The 22,397-nt window shown below is 48.7% G+C and overlaps 1 long non-coding RNA gene across 4 annotated transcripts; it reads right to left on the bottom strand.

Annotated features, from left to right (window-relative positions):
* Nucleotides 1-2,107: 2,107 nt before the first annotated feature.
* Nucleotides 2,108-16,909, bottom strand: LOC123001319 (uncharacterized). 4 transcript variants are annotated; one of them, XR_006410085.3, is made up of 5 exons: nucleotides 16,475-16,909; nucleotides 11,424-11,548; nucleotides 10,346-10,559; nucleotides 9,067-9,155; nucleotides 2,108-3,160 (listed from the first exon to the last, which is right to left on the bottom strand). It is a non-coding gene; the product is annotated as an uncharacterized LOC123001319 (long non-coding RNA). The 4 variants fall into 4 exon arrangements; XR_006410082.3 differs by having other exon boundaries at nucleotides 11,424-11,591; XR_008958071.1 differs by lacking the exon at nucleotides 16,475-16,909 and adding an exon at nucleotides 15,559-15,706 and having other exon boundaries at nucleotides 11,424-11,591.
* Between the last annotated feature and the right edge of the window lie 5,488 nt (nucleotides 16,910-22,397).

Here is a 22,397-nt window from a genome sequence, read left to right on the forward strand (position 1 = left end):
AAAAAACACATGTTACTTGTATCGAAGAAATTAAGGTGAAGTACATTCCTCAGCGAGGGGCCTGAGTCTTTCTGTTAGATAAACATTTTGGAAGAGGTGCCATTCCGTAATCTTTGAAGTCAGAGATAAACTTAAGGACCATTTCATTTAAACACTTTTCTTTAAAAAAAAATTAATTAAAAAAAAAAAGGTGGGGCGCCCGAGTGGCTCAGTCAGTTAAGCATCTGACTCTTGATTTTGGTTCAGGTCATGGTCTCAGTGTCGTGAGATCAAGCCCTGCATCGGGCTCCGTAATGGGTGTGGAGCCGGCTTTAGATTCTCTCTCTCTCTCTCCCTCTGCCCCTTCCTTCCTCTCTCCCTCTCTAAAAACAAAAACAAACAAAAAACAGATAATGAACAGAAAACAAGTAGTTACAAGAATATTTGGTATATATCTGCAACTTCCTTTGAAATGCATCAAAAAGACAGATTGAAGGGTGGGTAGAGGGATGAGTAGGTGGACAGATAGGTGATAAAGCAAGTGTAGTCGGATGTTAGTGGTGGATCCTAGGTGGGGGGCATATGGGCATTCAGGTACAATTCTTGTACCATTCTGTATGCTTGATGTTTGTCATAATAAAACGGAGAAATTCATGAACGCATGGCGGTTCTAACAGCTCACCGTGGAGCAGAAGCAGACAGAGGGAAAAGTAAGAGTTGCCCTTCACATGTACTCCCCACTCCCACTCCCTCCACCCAGGTAACCTCTATATATTTGTAGTGTGCCCCCTTCCCATCATTCCCTCACTTTTTAGGTCCCAGAGGCCCCGAGAAACTCCACTTCTTGCCACGATCTCACTGCAAGTGAGGAAGCTTCCGTCCTGTCGCTCCGGGCTCTGCAGCTACTGCTCCCTCCTCATCCAACCAGCAAGGGTGTCATAAGGGCCGTGGAAGCCCATCTGGCGCTCTCAGCCCCATTCAGTGAAAGGCACTTGAGGGAAGCAAGTTTATCATCCCTGGTGACAAGGGTTTTTCTCGCCAGCACGAAACTTGAAACGAGACCGGAGCCATAGACACACGCACAATGCTAACCGATGATGTGTGAATAACTGCAAATCCACCCCAAAGTGGCCCTTCAGAAAGAAGCGGCCTTGCAGTGAGGAGCCACAAGCAATGATTACAACATATAAACCAGCCCAGGATCTGGCATGTGGAATGCTCTTACCAACTAGAGAGAAGGGTGGGCGTGCTGTTCAAGAAATGGGCAAAGGGTGTGAACAGGCCAGGCACGGGAGGAGAAATTTGCCAAGGAAGCATGTTGTACACGCACTCCACAAAAAATAAAGTACAATGTCACCAGGAAACAAGGAATACGAACAGTGCCCTTTTTCACCTATTACATGTCTAAAGCAAAAAGTGATCATAACCAGTATGGGGAGGGGCCCCCACACTCCACCCCCCTTCTCCTCACTGTTTTACTCTTCTCTGCCCTTCTCCCGCAGCGAGGGCTTGGCAGCCTCCCTATCTTTAGCCCTTGTCTTCTTCCAGTCCCAGAAGGCTCCACAGTCTAATTTGAAACCTCTAATTTGACACCATAGCCAAAGGGAATTCATCCACGTTTGGGGACGTGCCAGGTGCATATGAGGCCAGTTTGGAGAATTACGTGGTCAGGGAGTTAATTCTACAGGAATTAGCACAAGCATTATTTCCCATTAGAGGCCTGGTCTAGAAACTATTCAGCTGGAGATGACACATCCCTTCAGTGAAAGTACAACCTTCCCACTGTGTTGCCTTTGTCAAAGCAAAAAATGCCAATTGGAAAAAAAAAAAAAAAAAGGAGCTGGTAGGAAAATAGGACACGAGCGTCAGGCGTTCTGGCCTACTTCATCCCATACCGTCCCCTCCAGGCAGCGCTTTGCTGCTGAAGTCGTAAGTGGGAACATTTGTCAAAACATTTGGGAGACCTGACCGCATGTGGGGCAGGACAGCAGGGGAAGAACGCACTCCATTATGTCCAATTAAAAAAAAAAATTACATACGCACACGTACACACACACAATTAGGACATCAGGAAAATAGACCTTAACATTTCGGAGATCGCCTAAACCAATAAAATTTGATTCATGTATTCACTAATTCACTATTTATTGATCATCTACTAAGTTTGAGACACCAGGACACACTGGTAAAGAAGACAGACCTGGCTCCTTCCCCCAGAGCTTCCATTCCTGTGAAGGAAACCGATCCAACAGGAGGAGAAGTAGAAAATGCGATCAACGTTATTGTTCTGGGAAGTCTTCCGTAGTAACCATGTCCTTTGTCTTCTGTATTCTGATGCTTTTACACCTGGAGGGAGTCTTCCAGGGTTAGACAACCCCTAGACACAGTAAGCAACTTGCTCCAAGAGTGTGCTTTTCAAATGCAAACCAACCAACCCAGAGCCCACACCTCTGACCATGTCCTCTATCCACTGTCCCACTCAGGATCACTACTACTTGCTCTCATCATTCCATGGCAACCCAGAGTCTACTGAAATGATCCCAACTAGCCAAGCCAGAGCCTGCTTATTCTGCCTCTCACTTTCCTTCCCACAGAAACCATAATAAAGCTTCTTGCCCACATTTTCTCCTTGTTCCCTCCATCTCGTAACGAAACCTGGGGATTCCTGAGTAGCCCTGAGTAGCCTGCCGTGCCTACTATTTCTAGGAAATTGCCAGTATAAAAAAATTGTTTTTTCTTCAGTCATTTCCATGTCTGCACGTGTTACCACACCTGATTAACACAAATCCTGGACCCCTTAAAACAGCCTCTCCGTAAGCTGGTGCTTCAGACCCTCTCTGAAGGATGAGAAGGACCCAACATGCCCAGACCTTGGTCCATAGGAAGTAGAAACAGTATGAGCAAAGGCCTCAAGGAAGGAAAGATATGGGCTTCTGTGAGGGTCTGGAAAAGACCTCAGTGGCAGGAACATGGCGGCATGGCACATCCTCCACATGTGCTCTCTGTACGGGGATATGGGAAGCCTGGGCTACCCAGAGCTCCATCTTGGAGTCCTTGATCCAGGAGCTCAGTACAAATCCACACAGAATGTCCTTCTTGGGCTCTGGAGGCAACCATGAGCTCTTCACACACCATGGTGATGGGAGGGCCTTCTGTGCATGAATTCATGTTCACAAACAACCTGGAACAGGAGAAGATTTCTTAGAACTTCCACGAAAATTATTTTAGAGGATATTTTATACCAGTTAGCATGGTGTTTAATAACCAAGGGCAGAAAGAACCTTCCAAATATTAAGCACTCATGCCCATTTCCCTTGCCATCTGTTTTCTCCTAAAATATTCCCTCAGTATATTACCTATTATATTCTGCATTAAGATTCAGCAGTTGAGTAAAGTTGGAGAATTTAGCTATGATTTCTAAGGTCTCTGGCTTGAGCAACAGAACTCTCTTAAGATCAAATCAGCTACCTGTGAGGAGATGGAGATAGGCCCCCTCCCCTCTCCAAACTCTGCAGCTGATAGCAGTAAGGAAGGGAGACAGGCAAGGCAGGAGGGGAGGTTGGCCAGGGAGGGTGTGGGGAGGAGTGGAGATTAATGGGTGTTGAGCCTCTCTTATGCTCCAGGCACTGCGTTGGGCTTTTTTTTTTTTTTTCCATTTTAACGTTTTGTAGATGTATAATATACATCCAGCAAAGTGTCAGATCATAAATGTGCAGCTCCACCAATGTCCACACATCCCGTGTATTTGCATGTTCCACACCTTAATTAAGAAACATTACCAGCAACCCAGAAGCCCCCCACGTCTTCTTTCCATCACTATATCCCCCCAAGGATAATTGCAGTCCTAATTTTTCTTATTGAGATGAAATTAACATAACACGAAGTCAACCATTTTCAAGTGAACAATTCAGTGGTGTTCAGTACATTCACAATGTTGTGCACCACCCTCTCTGTCGAGTTCCAGAACATCATCATTACTCCAAAACCCCATTACCTATTAAGCAGTTACTCCCCATTACTCCCCTCCCCACCCTCCAGCTCCTGGCAACCACCAGCAACTTTCTGTTTTTATGGATTTATCTATTCTGGATATTTTATATAAAAGGAATCGTACAGTATGTGACCTTTTGGGTCTGGCTTCTTTCACTTAGAATAAGACTTTCAAAGTTCACGTACATTATAGCAGGTGTCAGTGCTTCTTTCTTTATGGCTGAATAATAGTCCACTTGTATGGATAGACTACATTTTGTTTATCCGTTCATCTTTTTTTAAGATTTATTGATTTATTGATTTATTTATTTGAGAGAGAGAGAGTATACATGTGCAAGCAGGGGAGGGCAGGAGAGGGCAAGAATCTCAAGCAGACAACCCACTGAGTGCAGAGCCCCACTTGGGGCTGGATCTCATGACCCTGACATCATGACCTGAGCCAAAATCAAGAGTTCTACACCTAATTGACTGAGCCACCCAGGCGCCCCTATCCATTCATCCCCTGCTTTTTTTTTTTTTAAGATTTTTATTTATTTATTTGAAAGAGAGAAGAGAATGAGCAGTGGAGAAGGGCAGAGGGGCAGAGAGAGAGAGAGAAGCAGACTCCCTGCTGAGCAGGGAGCCCAATGCGGGGCTCGATCCCAGAACCCGGAGATCATGACCCGAGCCGAAGGTAGATGCTTAGCCAACTGAGCCACCTAGGTGCCCCTCCATTCATCTCTTAATAAACATTTGGGTTATTTTCACTTTTTGGCTGTTATGAATCGTGCTGCTATGAACATTCATGAACAAGTATATGTTTGAGTACCTGTTTTCAAATCTTTTGGATATAAATTGAAGAGTGGAATTTCTGGACCATACGACAATGCTATGTTTCACTGTTTGAAGGACTGCAACAAACCATTTTCCAGAGTGGCTACTCCATTTTCCATTCCCACCAACAATGGGGATGAGATCCAATTTCTCCCTGTGTCAAGACTTGTTACTGTCTGTCTTTATTCACATCCTAGTGGGTATGAAGTGGATCTCAACATGATTCTGATTTACATTTCTACAGTGATGAGTGATATTGAGCATCAAGTGCTTATTGGCCACCATATATTTTTTTTCTGGAGAAAAGTCCATTCAAATCCTTTCCCTGTTTTTAATTAAGTTATTTATTTTTTATTGTTGAATTTTAAGTTATTTGTCTATTCTGGATACATGTCCCTGAAGTGTAAGCCCTAATTGTTTTTTTTTTCTTTTTTGCAATGTGAGTGCTTGACTTAAGCTTTGATTGCTTAAGTATTCATTTCAATGAGGTATCTGTTTCAAAGATGGTTATCTTGAATAAACATATTGCCAGCCCCATGATTAGATAAAGAGCCAGGCCAACCCTGCCCACTGAGGCTCTGTTGTTTTAGAGATCTTGATTAATTCTGATAACTGACCATTTGGGTCATTTGTCTCTTCTCTTCCTAGCTTTAAATTCCCACTCTTAGGCTTTAAATTCACCAATAAAGGTTGAGCCTGTGAAACCCTAGGCCCCCACCCTCAACCCCAATAAAAGCAGAACCCCAGGCCTGTACACTTTCTCCCCCTCCCCACAAGCTCACTATATGGCCCCAAGTATGCTGTGTAATTTCTAGGTGTTGTAAGTAATAAATTCCTATTTTTTCAAAGCTTCCTGATGGTTGTCGCTAACACTGGTTATCGGTAGGTTGAGGCCAGCACAAAGCCGTCCCTTATCAGATATATAATTTGCAAATATTTTCTTCCATTGTGTGGGTTGTCTTTTTACTTTCTTGATGGTATCATTTGAAGCATAAAATTTTAATTTTGGAGTTCCAGTTCAAGATGGCAACTCTTTTCCTCCCATGGACTCACTGAATCTACAGCCATATATGGAACAGTGCCCTCTGGGTGAAGAGGGGGCCTAGCTGAGTGACTTCTACATATCAGGTGAATGAGAAAAACCCACATAGAAACTGGCAATAGAGTTAATTTTTGTGTATGGTGTGAGGTAGGGGTCCAACTTCATTCTTTCATATGTGGATACCCAGTTGTCCCGCAACCATTTGTTGAAAAGACTGTTCCTTCTTCCATTGAATTATCTTGGCCCCTTTGTTGAAAGTCAACTGGCCATCAATCAAAGATGGCAAATGACACAAGCTAATCCAACTACAGTTTTGGGCCCCAGAGTGAGGCAAGTGATACATCTGACATGGATTCAGGACAGAAGGATGCTGTGAGGGCTTCCATCATGGTAGGCATCATTCTAAGACCCTTAACAAACCTCATGTCATCCTCTTGGCAATCCCCTGAGGGCGAATACAATTATTCTCTCCTATGAAGGAGGAAACTGAGGCACAGAGAGGTTAGGCAGTTTGGGCAAAGCCATTCAGCTGGTAAGGGGAGAAGGTGAGAGGGGGAATCCAAGAATCAAATCCAAGCAGTTTGAGCTCCCAACACTACATTATGTAAAAAGCCCAGCACAGTCCCTACCATATCTCAAGCTCTCAGAAAAGACCAAAAAAGTAGCTATTATTTATAAAATGAAAATAGTAACATCTACATTACAGTTTTTAGATGATGTGTGTAAGTGCTGTTTTTTTTTAGAAGATTTTATTTATTTATTCGATAGAGATAGAGACAGCCAGCGAGAGAGGAACACAAGCAGGGGGAGTGGGAGAGGAAGAAGCAGGCTCCCAGCGGAAGAGCCTGATGTGGGGCTCGATCCCATAACGCTGGGATCATGCCCTGAGCCGAAGGCAGACGCTTAACCGCTGTGCCACCCAGGTGCCCCTAAGTGCTGTTTTATAAGCTCTGAAGTGCCCTTTTACTGATGTAGGTGAAATGCAGGATGACACATTTTCATCAGCTACATCTGTGACATGACCCTGGACTTCTCTTTGCGGAGGATTCTGCTGGCAGAGGAGGCTTTCCTGAAGGTACATATTTCTGCTTCCATCTTAAACCAGCTATGATGCACAGAGAATAAAGTAGGTTTGTTGTTTTCAAAGCCTCTTCAATCTCATGGAAAGTTTGGTTCATCTATTTCTGGAGAGGTTTAGAATACACGGAACCCACACCCTCACAGACACGTGCACACACAGAATCATCACAGTCCTGCATGCCCAGCTCTAGGAAGCTGCCTTTCCCTTAGACACTTTATTATTTAGAAAGGAAAAGCAACGTGTGAAAATAAATCTTCAGGCTGCAGAGAATTTATCTACAGAATATTGTTGTCATCCTGATATTCAGGAAATAAAGATGCTCTAAATAGCAAAGGCAGATAATTACTGCCTTCCAAAGGGCAGTTGGCAAGAACTTCAAAGAAAGGAAAGCAAGTTCGTTTCCATCAACTAAGGCTGCAGATAATAAATGTGCTGTTGATGTGGAAGTGGGGGAAGCCCAGCATAAACGTCAGTGTTAATTACCCTGGGGTGAGGCAGATTACCCAGGCAATCTGTATGTAATACAGATGTTTGTGTTACAGATTCTAAGGAAAACATGCCCCCTTTACAACACGGACTCTTGCTTCCGTGGAAAGTTTGATCCATGCCCGGAAGAGGGAAGTCAGCCCCCGAAAGGATCACTTTTCTTAAGGCACGTGTATTAGTTTCCTATCGTGGTCGTAATACGTTACTGCAAACTTGGTGGCTTGAATAATACAAACATATCATCTTGCATTTCTGGAGGTCAGACATCTCAAACCTGGGGCCGGCAGGGCTGCATTCATTCTGGCAGCTGGGGGGGGGGGGGTCCCATTTCCTTAGAGGCCGCCTACATTCCTTGGCTCTTGGTCCTCTTCTGCAAGGCAACTGCATCACTGCTATCTCTGCCCTCGCGTCACCGTCACGACACTTCTCTGACTCTGACCCCCTTGTAAGGACTCTTGTGATGACACTGGGTCCACCAAGATAACCCCGGATAACCTCCGCATGTCAAGGCCCTTACCTTAGTCACATCTGTGAAGTCTCTTCTGCTGCAGCAGCTAACCGGGTTACACGTTCTAGGGATCGCAACATGGCCATCTTTGGGGGCTATTATTCTGTCTGCCTTTTCCGCTTTCAAGAAAACAGGCCAGGAGCCCAGTTTGCCTGGCCTGTTCCAATTTGAGGCAAGACCAGAAGGGCACAAGGTTGTATTTCTATTCCTAAGGGAACAGGCATCCTGGAAGATGCCCTGAGAGCATGTAGGAGGGGAGCAGCCAGAGCAGGTGGTCTTGGACTTGACCTTCTCCTTTATTTTTTTTAAGTAAACTTTTTATTTGAGGTGGTTTTTGATTTACAGGGAAGCTGTGAAGATAGTATAGAAAGTTCCTCTAGGGGCGCCTGGGTGGCACAGCGGTTAAGCGTCTGCCTTTGGCTCAGGGCGTGATCCTGGCGTTATGGGATTGAGCCCCACATCAGGCTCTTCTGCTATGAGCCTGCTTCTTCCTCTCCCACTCCCCCTGCTTGTGTTCCCTCTCTCGCTGGCTGTCTCTATCTCTGTCAAATAAATAAAATCTTTAAAAAAAAAAAAAAAGAAAGAAAGAAAATAGACAAGGGGGGGTCTGAAGAGTCTCGTAGGGCCAGAAAGTAAGGGAGTGATTAAAAAGAAAAAAAAAAAAATCCCACTCGGATGGGGCAAATCAAAGTGGCGCAGGAACCAATAGCCAAAACTGGGAGAATTCGGCCTTCTCTTTGAAATAACAGTGACAGCTGCTGCCAGGAGCCGGCTGGTACTTCGCACCCAGCTAAGGCCATGCAGACCTCATCACATCAATCCTCACTATATTCTCGCGAATATCTTTCTCAGTTCATGGGCAAGGAAGTGGAGACTTGAGACAGTGAAGTGAACCAAGATGACACATCTGGGAAGTGACCTCTAGGATTCACGAGCTTCATACTCACGGCCTGCTCCCACAGCCTCTGCGAAGCCCTGGTCATGAGTGGCCGGCCCACAGAGGTCTCACAGGCCAAGACTCATACTCCTGGTGTGGTTTGTGGTGCTTCCCACTTTTCCCAGGAGACGGTAAGCTTGTCAGGCCAAGACAGATGGCTCCCTTTCCCTTGCTCTCTCCCCCAGGGGCCAGCAGAGTGCTGGATATGCAGTCCAGTAAGTGCCTGTTACCTTGCCTGACCTGTCTCCAGTGGAAATCCCACTTCTTTCTCCAGCAAGCACACGGTTCCCCGCAGGATCAGCACATACTAAGCCCATGCCTGTAAGGGGTCCAAAGCAGAAGGCAGAGTTATGATACCTTTCTCTGTTTTACAAGTCACGTCTCTTGTTTCAAGCCAAGATTCCTTTCCCTTTAATCCAGAAGCTTCCAGAATCTATGAGCCCTACATGTCCCTCAGATGGATCCTCTATCTCGACTTAGAGAGCGAGATCTGAAGCTCAAGCAGTTCAGCCCTTTGTGCCCACACAGAGAAGGGGGAGCCGCTAAGGGAAGGTCGGCTCCTGCTGCCAGGTATGCCCCACCACCTGCCACAAAGTCCCCTCAAACGGGTCGTGGTGGCTGGCAGCCAGTCACTGCCATCTGCCCCAAAGTTGAAGGCAGAGCTCAGCACAATGGTAAAGCCTTGGCCACCTTCAGGCTGGAGAATCAGAAAACCAGTATTGCCTGGCTGGACTGTGCTGGGGGCAGACTGGACTGGCTTTTTCCTGAAGCAGTGAAGAGCTCACTCCCCCTCTAAGCTCCAAGCCTGGGTTCTAAGAAATACTGTAGGGAAAGAAAAAAATAGTAAGTTAGGGTGGAGAAACCTTGCATGCATAGCCACTCGAAGAGGACAAATGCCACCTCTGGTGGCATGTCATCTCATGCGACCTCCTATAGGATGTGATGAGAAGGACACTTGGCCTCTTTAGTATTCTTTCCAAAAACCCATAACCCCGGTCCGATCATGCGAACAACACGAGAGAAACCCGGACTGAGAGACCTTGTACAAAATACCTGACCAGTACCCCTCAAAACTGTCAAGCTCATGAAAACAAACAAACAAACAAACAAACAAATAGAAAGGACTTGAGAAACTGTCACAGGCCTGATGAGAGTAAGAAAACGTGATAACTAGATGCAGAGTAGTACCCCAGATGGGGTCCTGGGACAGAGAGAGGGTGTTCATGGGAAAACGGCTAAAACCCAGATAACTTCTGGAGTTTGGGTAATAGCAACGCACCAAGCCGGCTCCTTCAAGTGGCAGCTGCGCCGGGGCTATGAGCTAGGAACACCGGGGGACTGGGTGCAGGATATGCAGAAGCTCTATGTACTTCCACTGCAACTTTTCTGCAAACCAAAATTTTTTCCAAAATAAGCATTTATTTAAATTAAAAAAAAAAACCAAACTCTAGTTGAGCTTTGAAATAATACATCCTTAAGGCATTCAACAAACACGTACATCACACTTACTTGTTCAGGAGACGTTTCGAAGTGCAGCACGAGTATTAATCCCTCCTTCTGACATGACTGTTGTCACACGGAATCTGTATGAGGCCATCTAGCTCCGGCGGGCGACGCGTTCTCGAACTCTCCCTGCCTTGTCTCTCTGCTCAGGCCCGCTGCCTGGCCTGCACCAGGCCCGCCGCGGCTGGTCTCAGACCTGCTTTGATGGTCACCTAAAAGACTGCCCAACACAAAAGCAAACGAGCCCATTCACGCAAAAGCTCTTTGTGTATGGCTGACTTTACTAAAGATTTGGAGACATGGAGAGTCTTCCCATTTCTAAGCGGAGCGCCGGAGGGCTCATCTTGAAAAGCAGTGCCTGGGCCATCCCCACTGTGCAGAGCTCCTGCCACTGCCCCCCCTTCCCTCCCACCCCAGTTCCTGGGTATAGCTCAGGCTGAGGACTTTCACCTCTCCTGTATTTACCGCCCCCTACCCTGTCTGTGTGAGGGGAGTTGTTCACAATTGGCTTTTTTCCCCACAGGGCACAGACTGGCCTGACACCGGAGTCCCTCCGCTGTCAGGGGAACAGCCCTGTACACAAGGAAAGCCCTGCCTGAACTCACTCCAGAGGTGGGGGCACCGCAGGCCAGGGAGGACACAGAGCTTCTGCGGGGGGGGGGGGGGGGGGGGCTGGGCTGAGGCTCCGCCAGGACAGTCACAGGCCAAGATGGCATTCAGGAGCCCGATGTCTCCCAGAGCTATGAACAGTAACCGTAGGCAGGATTTCAGAACTTCTGGGCAGAGAGGGACCCTGGAGGTGATGATTCTGCCCCTTGTTTTACAGATGTGAAACATAAGGCCTGAGGTGGGAGCCCTGAGTCACGGAGGGACTGTCCCAGAGTGAAGTTGGGAAAGCTGGGACAAAGTCTGCAGCGAAGAGGTAGCCCAGCCCAGGAGGAGGTGGGGGCACCTAGAGGCTGTCAGAGCCCACAGTGAGAGTGGCCTGATGGGGCCCTGCTGGGGGGAACCTGGCTGTCTGGGGAGAGCACCCCTCACACATTCATCCTATGGTGGCAAAGGGGTCCTGGCCAAGGGTCCCCACCTCAACGTTCCCCCCAGCTCAGCAGACGTGGCTTCTCCTGCAGCTTCTCAGGAATTCGCCCCTGGTGACCAGTTCTCCATGTGCATTCTAACCAAGGTTTGGAGTGGTGGCGAAAGTTCCAGGTCCTGCGGGAAATTTCAACGAGGCTTCAGAGAATGAGGTCAACTTCTGAAGGAGATAAAACAGAGGAGTACCTGGGAGCTGCTAGTTTGTGCTGTGACTGCTGTTCAAAATTTTGTTGTGGATCTGATAAAATCTAACTCTCTAATATTTTTAAGCCCAAGCCCCTTGGACACAGCCGCTGTTTCCTGTTTTTATAGATGGACAACTCATTCTCTGCAGCTCATTAAGCTGAGGAGGCCTGGGAATAAAGTTTGAAACAGAGGTTATTGAAGCTCTTTGTCAAGAGAGGAAGGAAGGAGGGAAGGAACAGAAAGACAGAAAGACAAAGAAGGAAAGGCAGTAGAATCAAACCGGAGCTGCACTTACGGCCTGGCCTTGGCCCTGAGCCCCCGCAGAGGCGGAGGGCAGCTTCTCTCTAGCTAAATGCAGCCAGTGAGAGGCGCGCATGTCCTCTTTTCTCACTGCCTAAGGACGCCTGTCACTTCCCCTAGTCTGGTGGCCGAGCAGCTCACCTCTCTGCGGCCAGGTGTTGTCAAACGGTCTGGGGTCTGGGGCTGAAAGCAAACACGTGTGCTGGCCCCCCTGCCCAAGCTCGGCAGCTCAGGGCCCTGTGTGGGGTCTGGGGGCCCCCATTCTGCACCTCCAGGGCAGCGTGTTCCCAATTTCCAAAATTAACTCTCCTGTTGACCCGTGACATTAATCGCCCTAGTAAACATGCCCGTATGTTACCGGGGAGAGAAGGCCATGAAGCCCCCATCATCCGCGAACTAGGTTAATTTCTGGAACAGAAACAAGCCTCAGGGTGGGGGAGACACGGGGGGAGGGGGGCAGCTGAGCAAGGCAGGTCCATGTGTGCCAGAGGCTGTTGGGGGTTCAGCAAGAAACGACCCTAATAAAAGTACACAAGGCATTTCTTCAGCCGCTGGAGGAGGCGGGGGGGGGGGGCGGGGAGCCTGCTCTCTCAACCTGGCTGAAGGACCCCCCCAGCCAAGCTCAGGTTCAGGGATAAATTCCCTCTGCAGGCTGGGTGGTGCCCTACCCTCTGCGGGGCCGCGGCCACAGGAGTCCCTGGGACCTAATAATACGCACAAATCAGAAGGCAGGCTGCAGGCTGTGGCCATGCAAGGAGAGGAAGCAAGCTGACACCTGCCCTAGCCTGTCCCCACTGGCCTCACCCTCCAGCAGCAGGGTGTCCGGCCCCGGAGCTGGAGGCCCCCACCCGGTGTGCCTGAAGCACCCTATATTGAGAGGATGAGAGCGCCAGCGGGAATGGCAGGCATGTGGCCCATGGCAGGCATGTGGGGTGAGCTGTCAGTGAGCCCAGCCCAGAAAGCCTGTTCTCTCCCCACACCCTCCCTCCTGCCCCCAGGCTCCGGAGCCAGCTCCAGCTCCCAGAGGATGCTGAACCCTGTGAAATGGAAAATCAGGTGCATAGAGTGAGCGGAGGCCACTAGGAAGATGGAAAAGTTCGAAACCTGCTTAAGGAAGGTGGTGGGCTTTGTCCTCCACGCTGACTCTGACTGAAGGGATCTGAGAGAGAAATGCCCTCTTTTATCCAACCCCCACCCCTAAAGAGGCCCGCCGGCTCAGCGTTTCCAGAGGTACCCTAGACTTCTCCAGGATCCCCACCACCACGCTCCCCAGGCATTCCGTGGCTCGTGGCTCCGGAGACGTCACAGGCTAGAGACACAGGCTTCTTGATGTGGTAACAGCCTGGGACTTTGTGATCGACTCTCAGCCTTGTCTTTCAAACCTGCAAAATGGGAACACTTCTAGCTTTCCTCATGAGCGGGCTGCTCCTTGGCCACAAAAGATGTCCTCGCTGTCGTTCATGAAGGGCAGAGACTCCACCAGCAGACCCTCACTCAGCCCCCCCCCCCCCGGCGGAAGGAACCACGAGGGCTCTGGGGCCATGTTATGGGGGGGGGGTTCCAGCCATGCAAGGCCAGGCTGCCTTTTCCCCTGGGGCCGCTAACAACACACAGGAAAGGGAAAAGGTCAGAGCCCTGGCAGGAAAGGTGCAGGTGCTTGGGGGTGGGGGGTGGGGGGTGGTGGTTTGAGCACGTGCAAGAGCCACCTGAGGCAATGTCCAGGAGAATGGGGCCCTCGGCTCCTGCCACAGTGCTCAGACAGAGGACAGGGGAGGGCACGGCGGGAGAAGACAGCACAGGCACTGAGCCTGGCGGGCCCCTTGCGCTTTCGCAACAGGGTCTGGACGCTCTTGTCTCTCCCCAGGGCCTACCAGAGCCACTTTTTGGCTTTAAAGTTTGAGTTTGAAGCTGTTTACTTGTGTAAGGAGAAAGGGGGAGAAAAAACCAGGCCACTTGTCAATGTCCCTCTGCTTCCTTCTAGGGTCAGGCAGAGTGTATGAAGGGGAGGACAGCTGCCTGTTCTGGGAGGCCCCAGAAAGGAGAGGTCTGTGCCAGTGGCCAGGCACCTGCTTCTGTAGGCCTGACCCTCAGGGCACTCAGGGCTGTGGCGGGGTCAGGGGCTCATCCTGTCTGGTCCTCAGCCTCAGTGCACAGGCAGGTCCTGGGGCCCTGGGTCACCAGGATCTTGCTCTGAATGTGAGGATTCTTGCCATGGAGAGACCAGAAATGCTCATGCCTCTTCACCAGGCCCAGGAGCTGGGATCCTGGGGATACAAGGGCACGTGCGCGTCCTAGCTGCCTAACCTTTGCAAAGCAGGGCAAGAACGATGCAAGGCTCCCAGCTCACCCAGTTCCTGCCGGCAAGAGTAAACCCTAATTCTCCTCTTCCAAGTACCTCTAAAGCACCAGGATTGACATGATCAATATTCCCCCCATGATCTGATGCAAACAAGTTAACCTCAGAGGGCAGGGCTCAAACAGCTCAACAGCTCTCATCCTGGAGATTATTCAAATGGAGGATAATCCAGGGAGGCTCAAAGACACACGGCAGAGCACCTCTTCCCCTTGACCCCTGCCAGTGACCTCAGAAAGGCCGGTGTTCCCATGGCAAATCAAACAAAAAGCAGCACTCATTCTCTAGAAGGCCCTGGGGAGCGGAGCTCTTCTGCAGACTGGGCCCACCAGCCCCCCCACCACCCCCGCCCAGCAGATAATGACACTGGGTATCTCCGTCACTTTGCTGTAATCCTGCAGCCCTGCACAGCTGGCCACACTACTCCCCTTTCACAGATGAGGAGAGGGAGGCTCGGAGAAATGGAATGACCTGCCCAAGCTAAGCGGGCCGGTAGAATGGCAGCCCCGAGCTGACGGCCAGCACCCCCCCCCCCCCCCCCCCGCTCCTGCTTCTGGCTGTGGCCTGCGATCCGCTCCAGGGCTGGGAGGCCGGCGTTCTTCCCGCTGTCTGTGGAGGAGCCCTGTTCTGCCGGGGCTCAGAGTCAAGTGCCATTAACACAGCTTCCCAGGCCCCTCCCGCAGCTGCCGCCACCCTCTGGGGCCAAAGCCCAGGCTGCTCTGGTCGCCTCTGCTCCAACCCCGACCCCGGGATCATTAGTGCAGCAGCGGCCCAAGGCCTGGCAGCCTTCCCTGCCCGGGCATCAGCGGCTTCGAGCGCCTGCTTATTAAAAAGGCGAAGATCTCCTAATAAGAGAGAGGGATCGCTTTATAATTCCTATTTAGACTTCTCAGTTATTCCCTCGGTCCTCATCCTCAGCCATCAGATTCCCCCCACCAGTTGGGAGGCTTATTTAACGAGTCAGATATGAGCAGGCGCTGATATAAAAATAGAGGCAGGCGGTGGGAGCTGGCACCGTGACTCACCGTGTGGCAGGCGGCGGCGCTGGGCAGACAGCTGCGGGCCTCCCCCCTCCTCCCCTCCCCTCCCCTCCTCCTCTGCCCCATCCCCTCTCCTCTTTCCCAACTCTTCTTCTTCCCCCCTCCCCCGTCCCTGCCTTGCTCCTCCCCGTCCCTCCTTTCCCCTCCCCCTCCTCTCCACCCCTTCCCAGCGCACAGAGCACAGGTCCTCAGAGCAGACACTGGACAAAGCAGTGCTATTTGGGGCAGGTTCCCCCAGGCTCATTTACCATTTAAGATTTCCCTGCATTCGTGCCTGAGAGAGGAGGAAACGCCAAAACAGCAAACTCCCATTCTTCTGTGGTCTTCCTGGATATTCTAATGATCCTCCCTGCCAGCTCCGAAGTGGGAATAGACCGGGAAGAAGCGGAAACAGGGCAGCCCAGCCTGCACCCCCATTCTAGGGACCTAGGGCGCACCCCCATCTCAGGGCCCAGGCCCCACCCCCATCCTAAAGGCCCAGGCCGCACCCCCATCCTAGGAGCCCCCCCCCCATCTCAGGGCCCAGGCCTGTTCTTCCCTCCCCACCTGTGGCTCCTTCTCCAGGACGGCCAATCTGCCTGGCATCCCACACCTGCCACAGCTCACTAGCTCCCCTGTTTCAGCGAGCATCCTAATGTGAGTCAGACCCCTGAGAGCTGTCGCGGAGTCTTTCCTCCTGCCCCCAGCAATGCCAGGTTCCCTCTCTGTCTCTCTGTCTGCCTAAAATGGTTCAGCGGCTTTCTGTCGCTCTTATATTAAAGAAAAAAAAATATACTCTGCAACGGAGGGTCTGCTCAAGCCTGGTGTGGCTCCTTCTGCACCCCCACTGCACACCACCCTACACCCCCAGCCACACCCACCTCTCCTCCTGGCTGGGAGCCCCCGCTTCAACCCCACCCCGTCAGGGAGGAGCTGTTCCTTCCCGCTCCCCCCGCGGAGTTCTAGGGAGCCTTCAGAGGCACCTCAAGCTGTCGTGCTCACCTAACCCCTCTGCGGCCCTTGGCCTCTCCTGTGCTGTCAGCTTGCGTCAAATTTAGAGTTACATTGATTTGTGCTATTTAATTAACACAATACTGTGAGCCCCCTGAGGGCTGAGACCCTGAGCGTTGGGCTCACCGTCTGATCTCCCAGCACAGTGCCGGGGGCACAGTAAAAGCTCAGTACCTGTTTGTTGAATGAATCAGCAGATTAATCGCTGCCTGGCGCGTGTGCCAATAAGCAGACGGCAGTGGAGCCACACAGTTCTGGATCCTTTTGGATAATGAGCTGAAGAATAGTCAGGACTAGATTTGGGATGTCTTGACCTCTCAGACTTATGATGACAGCCCCCACACCTATGTCCTTGGACAATCAGGAAGTTAGGTGGAGGAAAAGGATACTTCCCTGGCTGTGAAGCATGACCCTGTATTCTCCTGTGGCCTGGAACAAATCTGTTTGCCCCACGGCGTCCAGATTGCCCTTTGGAAAAAATACAGCCACTGAGCCCAGGGCCGGGGCGAGGGTGTGGCAAACAAGGCGCCCAGGAGGCAGGGAAGAAAGAGGAAGAGCCCACTGTGAGGACAGCGCCCCCCCCCCCAATCCTGGCCCAGGCCAGTGTGTGTCCTTCCCTGTGAAGTCCTTTTAATCTCAGAGGTGCTGAGACCCTGGCTTTCAGATTCCTGGCCTCCAGTGCCAGAGTGGTGGAGGAAGAAATACAGGGGCCCCCCTGTTGGGAGGCAGAGCCGGGCAGGCGGTTCAGCCTCAGTGTCCTTGGCCTTCTGAGCACACGTTCTTCCTGGGGCCTGGCTCCACCCCTGCGGTCCTGCCCTCCACCCGCCTGCTCTGCACTGCACTATGGAAGTCTGAAACAAGTAGAGGAAAACCCAGGCTCCAGAGAACCTTCCAGACATAGATGTGAAGCATACGAGGCATCCCTTTTAAGGATTTACTGAAGAAGTCCAAGTACATTCAAGTGATTCCATAGGGCACCTCTCGGTGCCTAGAGTAGAAGAGATATTCAGTAACAACGTGTTGGTGAGTGGACGGGAGGGGAGGGACGGGAGGGAGGGGAGAATTTTGAGTGCTCTGGCTTAGGAAGGGCCAAGTGTGAAACAGAGCCTCTGCGGAGTTTGCAGGGAACCTGGGCGTGGAGACACTCTTCAGTGGCCCTGCGTTTCCCCTTGCCCTCGCTCGTCCTTCTTCCTGAGGTCGTTCAGAACAGCCTCTCCTTCCTCTCCCCTGTGTGACTAGGGCAGAATCATACAAGGTCTGAGGAGTGAGGGACGGCGGCTCTTCCCCCTCCTACTGGAGCTGGATCCAGGACCAGAACGCAGTCTCTGGAAACCCGGAGACTCTTCCTCGCTGCTGTCTGCCAAGTTCACCCAGGACTGCTCTGGAGCTCAGAGCAGAGAAATGAAAGGAGCCAGTTTAGCTCCTTTCAGCTGGTGCCACCTTGGGATCATGCATGACCCCGCGGTCCTCTGATCCCCTGCCCGGCCCAGGCCACTAAGCTGCTGCGTCTGTGTCAGGAGCCCAGCCTCTGGTCACCAGCCGGCTTGGGAATGGATCTGCCCAAGCTCGTCCCCGCTGCTGGAAATACCATCCAAGACTATTGGACTACTGAGGCCTCCTCTCTTCTGGGTTTAGTTTTTTTTTTTTTCATCTTTCACTTGACTATTTTTAATATTAATGTAATGCACATTTCTTGAAGAAAAATAAAGTTGGAAGAAATATTGAAGTATAAAAAGGGCAGAAAAAAAATCACCTACCAACCCACTTGCAGAAGTCGTTGTGGTGACTTATCACTTTGACCCAGTTCCTTTGTCTCTTTTGCCCTTCGTTTTTTTTTTTTTTTTTTTTCATGGTTCAACTGATCCCTGTTGACACATGGCACGTTAGCGCTGGGCTGGGCAAGGGCTCCAGGCATCTCTGCCTCCCAGCTGCTACCCTGTCAGCCTGGGGAATATTTCAGACCCAGAGCAGTTTTAGACCCAAAGAAAAAAAACAAGTTTTAAAATAAGGCAGCAGAATTGGGGGCAAAATTCCTGAAGCCTGCAAATGAGATTTGTGCTGTTTTTCAGAGGTGGCTAAAGCCAAGCCTGACAAGTAAGAGATGTGGGGTTCTATTTTTAGAGACGATGGCAGGCTAAATTCTCAGAATCAACACTCCGGTTGAAAACAACTTTTAAAAAGCCAGATAGAGTATTTGACAAATCTTCCAGGCACTGAAGAGTTGACAAGATACTAAAGAATCACTAGGGCCAACATCTAAGGGAAGCCAGAAGTGCGGCCGTTCTAGGAGCAGCTCTTGCCCTGAGAACATTCATTATCTAGGTTACCTTGCACTTGGGGCTAACAACTTCGTAAAGCTTGGGGCCTTCATCCCTGAAGCTGAAGGGCTACACCACAGGGGAAGGGTGGTGGAGTTCACCAGAAGTAAACCCTGCCCTGCACTGACACGCCAAGCATCTGAAAGGTAAGCCGCCTTGCCCCTGAGCACGTGGTGGCAGATTTCCAAGAAATCGTGAACACAGCGGAGTCCTCATATGTGTCTGTTGTCCCATTTTGTATCGCCTGGGAGGACCAAGAAACCTCAAACTGTGAATTTTATCATCATTTCTGCTTAGTTATATCCTAGGAGATCCCTGGCACAAGCAAATACAAATCCTTTCTGGAGAGGGGCACTGCTAGTCTAGGTTTCCAGGTGTGCTGCAAGTAATTCTTCAAGGTCAGTGAACATGACACTGTCAGCCAGGAAACACATGGAAATAAGGTAGTGTGAATAAGAACCCAAACAACGGGTAATGGGAACAAACTCCAAGGTCCGGTCACTGGGATTATTAGGTCCACATTGTTAAAAAACAAAAACAAAAACAAAAACAAAAACAAACCCTTTGGATGCAGGGGCGCCTGGGTGGCTCAGTCTGTTAAGTGTCTGCCTTCTGCTCAGGTCATGATCTCAGGGTCCTGGGATCAAGTCCCACATCAGGATCCCTGCTCAGCGGGGAGCCTGCTTCTCCCTCTCTCTCTGCCCCTCCCCCTGCTTGTGCTCTCTCTCTCTCTCTCTCAAACAAATAAATAAAATCTTAAAAAAAAACCCTTTGGATCCTTTATTAAAGAAGTAAGAGAAAAGCTAACAAATATCCATTGGGAACAGAAAGTATAGAAATATGACCTAGTTGATTTGGAAAAGAACAAAACAGAATATGTAAAAATTTCTATAAGGGAAAAAATTAATAACAGAAACTTAAAAGTCCACAAAAGAGCTTAATGATAGATTAAGTAAAAGGAAGAATTAGTAAATTAGACGATCAGTTAGAGGAATTACCCACAATGCAATTCAGATAAACCCCCTAAAATGAAAAGTAATGAGGGGCACCTAGGTGGCTCAGTTAAGCATTTGCCTTTGGCTCAGGTCATGATTCCAGGGTCCTGGGATCCAGCCCTGAATAGGGCTCCCCGCTCCCTCTCCTACTCCCCCTGCTTGTGTTCCCTCTCTCTGTCAAAGAAATATAAATAAAATCTTAAAAAGAAAAAAGAAAGAAAGAAAGAAAAGAGAAGTAATGAAAAAATTTTAATGTAGAGTGTATCGGATATTCTGGGGCACCTGAATGGCTCAGTCAGTAGAGCATGTGACTTTTTTTCTTAAGATTCATTTTTTTATTTCAGAGAGAGAGAGCGAGAATGAGAATGCACAGAGGGGAGGGGCAGAGAGGGTCTCAAGCAGACCCCACGCTGAGCACGGAGCCTGACAGAGGACGCGCTCTCATGACCCTGAGATCTCAATCCTGACATCACAGCCCTGAGATCACGAACTTGGAACCAAAATCAAGAGTCAGTGGCTTAACCAACTGCGCACCCAGGTGCCCTAGCACGTGACTCTTGATCTCAGGGTCATGAGTTTGCGCCCCATGTTGGGCATAGAGATTACCTAAAAAAAAAAAAGTTCTGATGTTTTATTTTTGCTTGCAATTTTTTTCTTTGATTAAAACGTACACTGAATGAAATTCACAGATCTTAATTGTATGCTCACTGAACTTGATCTGTTTGACACAATTTGTATTTATCAAAATATAGAACATTTCCGTCACCCCGAAAAGTTCCCAAATGTCACTTCTCTATCTCTACCCCAGTTCTCAGAGACAACCACTGTACTGGTTTTTCTATATCACAGGCTAGTTTTGCTTGTTCTTGGATATCATATAAATGGAATATTACATATGTAGGCTTCTGTGTACTTTTTCTTTTGCTCAGCATGTTTTTGAGATCCATTCATGTTGTGTGTATCTATATATAGTTTGTTCCTTCCTATTACTGAATAATATTCTATTTTATGACTACACACAGCTTGTCTGTTTTTCTCCTGATGGATACCTGAGCTGTTTCCAGTTGCTTTTGTTTTGTTTTGTTTTGTTTCAAGTAGGTTCCATGCCCAACATGGAGCCCAATGTGGGACTTGAACTCATGACCTTGAGATCAAGATTAGAGCTAAGGTCAAGGGTCAGAGGCCTAACCAACTGAGCCACCCAGGGACCCTGCTGTTTCCAGTTTTTACTATTATGAATAAAGCAGCTATTGGCATACTTGTACAAGTCCTTTTGTGAATATATGTTTTTAATCTTTGTGGATGAATTCCTAGCAATAGAATGACCAGTTATTAGAGCAGGTATATGTTTAGTTTGATAAGAAACTTCCAAATGTTTTCCAAAGGGATGGTACCATTTTGCATTCCTGCTCAGAGTATGAAAATTCCAGTTGTTCCACATGCTTGTCAGCATCTGGTGTTGTCAGTCTTTTTCATTTTTGCTGTAATAGTAGGTAGATAGTAGCATCTGATGGTTCTTTTATTTTGTCTCTTTCTAATGACTAAAAATATTGAGCACTTGGGGCGCCTGGGTGGCTCAGTCATTAAGCATCTGCCTTTGGCTCTGGGCGTGATCCTGGCGTTCTGGGATCGAGCCCCGCATCAGGCTCCTCCACTGGGAGCCTGCTTCTTCCTCTCCCACTCCCCCTGCTTGTGTTCCCTCTCTCGCTGGCTGTCTCTCTCTGTCAAATAAATAAATAAAATCTTTTTAAAAAAATATTGAGCACTTTTTCATGTACTTATCTTTTCTTAAAATTGGGGTAAAATATACATAAAATAAAATTTGTTATTTTAACCATCTGTCCTGTGGCATTAAGTTCATTCACTTTATCATGCAACCATCACCACCATCTGTGTCCAGAACTCTTTCATCTTCCCCAACTGAAACTCCGTGCCCATTAGACACTAATTCTCCTTTCCCTCCTCCTCCCAGCCTCTGGCAACCACCCTTTTACTTTCTTCCTCTATGAATTTGACTACACGAGGTATATCGTATAAGTGGAATCATACGGTATTTGCTTTTGCAGGACTGTTTTATTTCACTTAGTATAATGTCCTCAAAGTTCATCCACGTTGTAGTGTGTGTCAGAATTTCCTTCCCTTTTAAGGTTGAATAATATTCCATTGTACACATATACCATATTTTGTTTATCCAATCATCCATCAGTGGACACTTGGGCTGCTTCCATCTTTTGATTATTGTGAATCTGCTCTTGTGAACATGGTTGTGCAAATACCTCTTTGAGTCCCTGCTTGTATTTCTTTGGGTATGTGTCCACAAGTAGAATTGCTGGATCATATCTTCTCTCTTTAATTTTTTTAGGAATTTCCATGCTATTTTCCACAAAGGCTCCACCATTTTACCTTACTACCAGCAATGCACAAGAGTTCCAATTTCTCCACATTCTCTCCAACACTTGTTATTCTGTTCTCTTTGTTTCTGACAATAGCCATCCTAACAAGTATGATCATGTGCTCATCTTATTGGCCATTTGCGTATCTTCTTTTGTGAAGAGTCTGTTCAAAAGTATTTCGTCCATTTTACTGCATTTTTATCTGTTATTGAATTGTAGGGATTCTTTATGTAGCCTGGATACCAAGACTTTGTCAGGTATGTTTTGCAAATATTTTCTCCCAGTACTAGACTTGACTATTCATTTTTCTAATGATGTCCTTTGATGAACAGGTATTTTAATCTTAGTGAAGCCCAATTTGTCAATTCTTCAGAAGGAAAGGAGAGAAAAC

Source organism: Ursus arctos, unplaced genomic scaffold (genome assembly GCF_023065955.2).
Source record: "Ursus arctos isolate Adak ecotype North America unplaced genomic scaffold, UrsArc2.0 scaffold_7, whole genome shotgun sequence".
Classification (NCBI taxonomy): Eukaryota; Metazoa; Chordata; class Mammalia; order Carnivora; family Ursidae; genus Ursus; species Ursus arctos.